Genomic DNA, 8712 nt, shown 5'->3' with positions numbered 1-8712 from the left:
TATTACGAAAACCATATTGAGAATCTTTTATGAGACTGTTTGATTCTAAGTGTTCCACAAACTTGTCTCTGATCATAGATTGAAGCAATTTGCAAATCACTGATGTTAAACTAATTGGGTGGTAGTTTTCTGGCTGTGCTCAGTTGCCTTTTTTGAATATAGAGGTTATTAGCAAGTTTCCATTCATGTGGCACCTTACTGCTCTTAAGTGATAAGTTTAAAAGTTCAGATAAGGCTGTGATATTTCTTTCTGTAGTTCCTTCAAAACACGTGGAGAGATTTTGTCCAGTCCCAGTGTTTTATTCTCTTTTAATTTGCTAATTGCACGTTGTACATCTCAATCACTAACCAGGGCTCTTTTTTGGCGAGCCACAGCTCGCAAATGCGAGTATTTTTTCCCTTCGGCAAACAAATTTTACATGCAAGTCGCCTTTTGGCGAGGAGAAAATACCTCCACTTCAAAACCCAGTAAACTACAGAATAAGTAAATCTCTCTTAAATGAACAAAAAAGCATGTTGTGATCGATTATTAAGTCTTCCCTTGTGGCCATTGTGAATGTTTAAAACCTCATTATATGATTCTAATCATCACAATGTGTAAATAAATATATATATTTATTGCTCGTATAATACTGAACTTCGCCTCGTAGTCAGTATGGCTACTCAAATTATTTTTGGCTCGTAAATCTGAAACCTTAGGAGCCAAATGGCTCGCAACCATCGGCAGTTAGCAAGAGCCCTGCTAACTGTAATGTTAGTGATTATGTTGTCCTCTTCTATGGGAATGGGGGAAACAGCAGGAATCGAAGGTATATTTTCTATTGTAAATACTGACGCGAAGAAAGTATTAAGAATTTTCGTCATTATAGTTTCATCATCAGTGTGCTCTCCGTCATCTGTGACTAAGGGACCGATTGTCGGAGTTCTTACTATTTGCTTCTAATGTAACTGAAAAATTCTTTGGAATATGATTTACTGATACTTGCAATATGTGCCTCAAGGTTTTACTTCATTCATTCATTCATTGCCAGACGCCATGTATCCCAAACGGGGTGGTCAAGGGCTTAGAGTTAATTGTCTTACAGGGAGGGGCACTAATCCTCCACCAACCCCACATGACACGTAGGGATGCCAACAGCATCTGGTGTTCCCAGGCGGTCACCCATCCAAGTACTAACCAGACCCAACGTTGCTTAACTTCGCTGATCGGACGGGAAGCGGTGTACTCAACGTGGTATGGCCGTACTGCATTTAATTAATTTTTTGGCTTTCCGTTGAAAGGCATCGTATTTATTTTTATCACTTTGACTCTTTGTGGTATTATAATTTTTACATGCAAGATTCTGTGCTTCCAGACAATGTTTAATGTTAGTTCCACCATTTGGGTTTAGAATTTTTGGCAGGCCTTCCGTTTCGCATTGGAATACATGACCTGACATCACTGTTGAGAGTTTCTGTAAAATAATTCCACGCTTCATTCATTATAAAGCTTTGGCAATAGGACGCCAGTCACCTCCACCAACAATTGACTTTAATTTCTTAAAATATTCCCTCTTAAAGTCAGGCATTTTCTCACAACTGGCCCTGACATTGTCTTCACTGATTTAATGTTAAATATAACTGTGCGATGATCACTTGTACTAAATTCTTCTCCTACGATAACATTACTCACTACGTTTTCTGATGTGGCTAAGACAATATTTAAGATTTTAGCTCCACGTGTCGGAAAATTTACAAATTGATACAAAGAACTTTCCTGTAAGTTTGTATACTGTACAGGTCTAACCCTGCATGTGAGGATAGCACTTCTCCCCATTTTGGAACTGGTAAATTAAAATGACAAAATATTACAGTGCTTTACACACAAGATATTTTGGCAATTTGACTGTAGATTTCATTGTCGATGTTGAGTGGCTGACTGGGTGGACGATAAATTAACCCAAGAGTGATTTTATGAAAAGATTCATTTCTAAGTTGAATATAAATAGTGCCAATGTTTCCAATACATGGCTTGGTAGTTACGACTGAATGAAATCCTGATTTAAAATATAACAACACAGCCCCCTGATCAATTCTTCCTTTCACTACTGAAAATGTGAGAGCCTGGTAAATTAAACTCTGCTAGAAAATCTCTTTGCTCAGTATTTAGCCACGATTCTGTTATACCAATTACGTCATAATCTTCAGTCAAGACAAGGGCCTCTAAATCAGAAAATTTATTACGTAGACTACGCCAATTTACAAGAAGAGCTTTAATGTGTTTTCCTTTCCGACGTGGGGAGCTTCCATTACTTACTGAGTCATCGGATCGTATGACATCTACGTTTGCCTCTCTTGATTCTTGTTTTTTCTCCAGAAAAAACTTACTGCATCACTAAGCAAACGACTGAGACGGGCAGAACCAACGGCATTCAAGTGCAGTCCATCATTCGCAAATAATGTTCCCTGTTCATAAAACTGATTCCACGTGTCGATGAACTCAACTCCTTCCTGCTGGCAAAGTGACCTGACCCTATTATTTAATACTTTACTGAAGATGGCATTCCCTGTACCAATCCTTGAGAATATTCCTGAAATTAAAATGTTGTTAGTTTTCTCCTTGTAGCGTCTAATCATCCTCCCGTAGTTCTCTATCAGCTCCTCTGATAGGGTTCATACGACATCATTTGTACCTTCATGAATGATAACTAGGCTGTCATTTTCTGCATTCTCAAAAATGTCATCCACAGCCTCCGTTACGTTGTCTACTCCTGCACCTGGGATACAAAAACGCTTTCGTTTAGAGGGTGCCCGGCCACAAAATTCAACCAACTGACCACAGATGATGGTGTACCCCACAACCAGTGCTTCATGGGGCTCTTCCTCTACTTCTGCGAGAATCTGAAACTTGTTGTATGTGGTTACTGGAATGATGCTTCTTTTCCTTGCAAGCCTTGCACCATTCCGCACTGGCTGGAACTCATTCTGTACAGTGCAAGGAGAAGTAATTACAGCGGGAGGAGGATGGTCAACCTGGACTGTAGTTGGCTGAACAGTGACATCATCCTCCGCATTGTGTCCGGCATTACTCGCAATGAATTCCTCCAGCACATCAACTTTTCAGGTCAGGCTGTTGATTTTGTTTGTAGCCTTGGTCAGCTTGTCTTCCAGGCTCTGACGTAGTTTGCACATCCTGCAAACAAAGGTGTGATCCATATAAATGGATCCGGTGAAGCTACTGGAGCAGATTATGCAAATAATGTTCCGCGGCATTCTGAAATCCAAGGTTACTTCGAAGATTTATCGGAGAAAAAGAATCCGATAATACTGATTAGTACTGTACCTGGAAGAGATATTGGAACAAGAATAAGTTACATATACAAGACCTGCTAGAACAGTGACAATTTATGCAATGGTTACAGGTTTTGCTGGCGGTGGATTTGTTGCTGTTTAGAACTGTACAGGAATGGCTACCTTACTGGTTAGTAATACACCTGTAACAAAGAATGGAACGCTAACCGTTACCTGGAATGAAGAACTAAAATTATACAACCTGAAATACAACAACAGTGAAGTCACAACAGAGTCTTACAATACACAAACAAGTGTATTATCTCCTGAAAAGTTACAACATGAGAAAATACGATTATATCTTACCTGTAAGGTTAATTGTAAACGTGGGATATAAACTGTTTCCACTGGTGGGAAAAAAAAAAAAAACTAAGGGAATAGTACTCACTCACAACACTGTGCACAGGGGAATGCTTAACACTAAATACACAAAGTATACTGTACCAGACTACAGTTGTTTACAACTACCAGCACAACGGCGCCAACCACAGTCACTGATGATTGCCATAAACTGCTTAAATCGTCACGAAAATCGTTCCCACACTGCTGTTAATACACGACAATTACACTAAACTGCTGTATCACTCCAAAATAAAGCTCATTTCGAACAAAGACAAGTCAAAACATTACAAAATTCCACTCAGCCTATAACATAATCTCGAACAAACAAATAATACAAACCAAAGTTTCTCTCAGTTCCGAATGGTTATACTGGCTATAAACTGTTCTTACTGGCGAAACAACATACAGTTAACACTCACCCAATCATAGCTCTAAAATTACACAGGGTAATACTATTCACTTCCACGAGAACAATAACCACCCACTGCAGACATCCTATTTGGCGCCAAACGTGGATAAGCAAACACACTACCAGACAGAGCTTTTCACACTTCAAACTCTAGCATACTCTGGACTTTCACACGTTTCACTGGAGTAATACTTCCAAGACACTTGTAAACACAGATGCACTATTTGTCTATCTATCTATCTATTACCAGACGCCTTAGTCCCTTATACCCAGGTTGGCCACAAACAAATCGCCTCCATGTCACCCTGTCCACTGCCATTTCACTGCCCTGCTCCCAATTCACATCCCCCTTTCTCATATACCTCTCCACTCCATCCCCCCATCTCATCCTTGGCCTTCCCCTCCCTCTCTCCCCCTCCACCTCACTCACATACACTCTCCTCGTCAGTCTCTAACTCTTCATCCTCTCTGCATGGCCAAACCACCTCATTGTGTTTCTCCTAACGCTTCCTATCACATCCGCATCAACACCACAACGCTCCTTCACATCCTCATTTGTCAGTCTGTCTCTCCAAGTGACTCCACAGGCTCCTCTCAAATAACTCATTTCCACTGTACTCACTCTTGACTTGTGTCCCTCCAACAAGGTCCAAGCTTTTCTTCCATACGTTAGAGGATGCGAAGATGTGTAATGGATGCAAGAGTGTATAGAGGTTGGGGGAGTGGACTTTCTGACCACTACTTGGTGATGGCCAGAATTAAAGTACAAGAAAGTTGGAGGAATAGAAGAAGGGAAAGACGAGAGGAAGGAGTAGTTGCAAGGAGAGTGGAAAGGTTACATGAGGATGAGAAAAAGGCAGAGTATAAGAGAGAAGTGGAGGAACGATTGGGCAAATATGAATTGGAGCAGATGGGAGACGTGGAAGGTGTGTGTAGAATATTTACAGAAGAAATATGTACAGCATGTGATGTGGTGTGTGGAAGGAAGAGAAGACGGAGGGGGGTGCAAGGAACAGCGTGGTGGACTGAAGAGGTGAAACAGGCTGTGGCACAAAAGAAGGAAGCATACAATGAATGGATGAGAAATAGGGGCGTAGAAGAGGTTGAGAGGCGGAAGAGAGAGTTATATGTAGAAAGGAAGAGAGAGGTGAAAAGATTAGTAAGAGAGAGTAAGAAGAGAGTGGATGAGGAATTTGGAAGAAATTTGAGTGTAAAGTGGAGGGACTGTAAGAAAATGTTCTGGAGAGAGGTGAAAAGAGTAAGACAGGGTGGAAGTGAAGTTAGCAGTGGAGTGAAAGATAAAAATGGTAGATTACTAGTGGAGAAGGGAGAAAAAGTGAGCAGATGGAGAGAACACTTTAAGGAATTGTTGAACGAAGAGGATGGAAGTAATGCGAGTATAAGTGGCTGGGGAATGGCTGGGAGAAGGAGGGAGGTGAGAAGACAGGAAGAAATCTGTAGGATAGAAGTTGTGGAAGCAATGAAGAAAGTTAAATCGGGGAAAGCCCCAGGAATTGATGGAGTGTGTGGTGAAATGCTGAAGCATGGGGGAGAGATAGTAGTAGAATGGATGTGGAAGATGTGCAGATTGGCCTGGGAGGAAGGTAGAGTCCCGGAGGATTGGAAGTCAGGTATAATCATTCCCTTGTACAAAGGAAAAGGGGAAAAAGAAGTGTGTGGTAACCATAGGGGCATTTGTCTTCTTAGTATAATAGGAAAAGTGTATGGTAGGATACTTATTGACAGAGTTAGAGAAAGAACAGAGAAATTAGTTGGAGAAGAACAGGGAGGCTTTAGGGAGGGAAGAGGTTGTGTAGATCAGATATTCATTCTCAGATCTTTAGTGGAAAAGTTTCTAGAGAAGGGAAAGAAGTTGTATGCGGCATTCATGGATTTGGAGAAAGCATATGACAGGGTGGATAGACAAGGATTGTGGAAAGTGTTAAGAATATATGGAGTAGATGGAAAGTTGTTGAATGCTGTGAAGAGTATGTACGATGGTGCGAAGGCTGCAGTGCGTGTGGATGGTGAACTAAGTGAATTTTTCTCTTTGAAGGTTGGGTTGAAACAGGGATGTGTCATGTCTCCATGGTTGTTCAATCTGTACATGGATGGTATAATAAAAGAGGTGCAAGGTAGGGTAGTGGATGTTGGAGTGGCCCTGGTGAGAAAGGATAGTGTTTGGAAACTCCCTGTACTGTTGTTTGCAGATGATACTGTGTTGTTGAGTGAAGACGAAGGAGAGCTGCAAGGCTTGGTGGATGAGTTTGGGAGAGTGTGTAAGAAACGGAATCTAAAGGTGAATGTAGGGAAGAGTAAAGTGATGGTCTTTGGGAGAGGTGAAGTCAGTGAATGTACAGCGAGGTTGGATGGTGAGGAATTGGAAAATGTGAGTACGTTTAAGTACTTGGGTAGTGTGATGAGTAAGGATGGAGGTTTGGAGGGTGAAGTGCTTGAAAGGGTACAGCAGGGAAGAAAGGTTGCTGGTTCCTTGAAAGCAGTGATAAGAAACAGGGAAGTGAGCATGGAAGTGAAAAAGTTACTACATGACAGTATTGTGATAGCAACTCTAACGTACGGAAGTGAAGCTTGGACGTTGTTGGAAGGACACAAGTCAAGAGTGAGAGCAGTGGAAATGAGTTATTTAAGAGGAGCCTGTGGAGTCACATGGAGAGACAGGCTGACGAATGAGGATATAAAGGAGCGTTGTGGTGTTGATGTGGATGTGATAGGAAGCGTTATGAGGAACACACTGAGGTGGTTTGGCCATGTGGAGAGGATGGAGGGTGAAAGACTGACGAAGAGAGTGTATGTGAGTGAGGTGGAGGGGGAAAGAGGGAGGGGGAGGCCGAGGATGAGATGGAGGGATGGGGTGGAGAGGTATATGAGAGAGAGGGGTGTGAGCTGGGAGCAGGGGAGTGAAATGGCGGGGGACAGGGCGACTTGGAGGCGATTTGTTTGTGGCCACCCCAAACGGGATTGAGGCGTCTGGCGGTAGATAGATAGACGTTAGAGTTGGTATCACGATACTATCATGCAATAATTTTTTCACTTCCATGCTCACTTCCCTGTTTCATATCACTGCCTTCAAGGAACCAGCAACCTTTCTTTCTTGTTGTACCCTTTCAAGCACTTCACCCTCCAAACTTCCATCTTTACTCATCACACTACCCAAGTACTTAAACGTACTCACATTTTCCATTTCCTCATCATCCAACCTCACTGTACCATCACTGAGTTCGCCTTTCTCGAAGACCAAAACTTTACTCTTCACTACATTCATCTTTAGAGTCCGTTTCTAACACCCTCTCCCAAACTCATCCACCAAGCCTTGCAGCTCCCCTTTGTCATCATGAACTTAACAACACAGTATCATCTGCAGACAACAGTACAGGGAGTTTCTACACACTGCCCTTTCTCATTAGGGCCACTCCAACAACCACTGCCCTGTCTTGTATCTCTTTTATAACCCTATCCATATACATATTGAACAACCATGGAGACATGACACATCCCTGTTTGAACCCAACCTTCAGATAGAAAAATTCACTCAGTAATTGTCTGTCCACCCTGTCATATGCTTTCTCCAAATCCATGAAGGCCGCATACAACTTCTTTCCCTTCTCTAGAAACTTTTCCACTATCTAAGAATGAATATCTGATCTACACAACCTCTTCCCATCCTAAAGCCTCCCTGTTCTTCTCCAACTAAGTCCTCTGTTATTTCCCAAACTCTTCAATAAATATCCTATCGTATACTTTTCCTATTACACTAAGAAGACAAATGCCCCTATGATTACCACACACTTCTATTTGTACACGGGATAATCACTCAAATTCACTCAAATCGTGTAAAAAATGGTGGGTGAGAGCGGCCACGACCTTCAGCAGCGCGGGGACAACGGGAGAGAGAGGTATAAGTGTTATGAATTTTGGCAACCTTCAAGAAGTAAGACTGTTAATATCTATTAACACACACACACACACCCACACACACACACACACACACACACACACACACACACACACACACACACACACACACACACAATCTGTCTGCCTGTCTCCCTTTATACAGTCACACCCAGCCTCTCAAAAAAACGACTTTATAATGAAGTCGTTTCCTATAGCTTTTCCTGAGAGGTTGATGGTCGTGGAGATGAGGACTGCAGGGTCGTAAAGGGTGAAGGTGGAGGTCGTCAGGGTTGAAGGTGGGTGTCGTAAGGGGTCTTTTGAAGGGTCGTCTTTGCGCTACGGGATTGCAACGTGTGAGGAAGAACTTGGCCAAATGCGTGAATATGAAAGTGATCGTTAAGCGCATCGTACTTTTTTTTTTTTTTTTTAATGCTACGAAGAAGCAACGAAAGGCTACGAGCCCGCAAACAATTCCTTCCAAGAAAAAAAATAAAATAAACAATACAAAAGAGAGCCAAATTCAAGATCTGTTCATTTTGAGATGCCTGGACACACTGCGTTTGAAAGACCGGAGATCATAGGAAGTAGGAAATACAGACAGAGGGAGACAGTTCCAGAGTTAACCTGTTGCATAAATGAAGGATTGGGAGTAACGGTTAACTCTTGAATTAGAGAGCTGGACAGAAAAGGGATGAGAGCTTATTGCTAGACGGGTG

The 8712-nt window shown here is 42.1% G+C and overlaps 1 non-coding gene across 1 annotated transcript; it reads right to left on the bottom strand.

Annotated features, from left to right (window-relative positions):
- Positions 1–1130: 1130 nt before the first annotated feature.
- Positions 1131–1248, bottom strand: LOC145418848 (5S ribosomal RNA). Its single transcript, XR_013900753.1, has one exon. It is a non-coding gene; the product is annotated as a 5S ribosomal RNA (ribosomal RNA).
- Between the last annotated feature and the right edge of the window lie 7464 nt (positions 1249–8712).

Source organism: Coenobita brevimanus, chromosome 116, assembly GCF_032717465.1.
Source record: "Coenobita brevimanus isolate Jiangsu-jjx chromosome 116, ASM3271746v2, whole genome shotgun sequence".
Taxonomy (NCBI): domain Eukaryota; kingdom Metazoa; phylum Arthropoda; class Malacostraca; order Decapoda; family Coenobitidae; genus Coenobita; species Coenobita brevimanus.
This window is presented reverse-complemented; position numbering and strand designations above follow the sequence as displayed.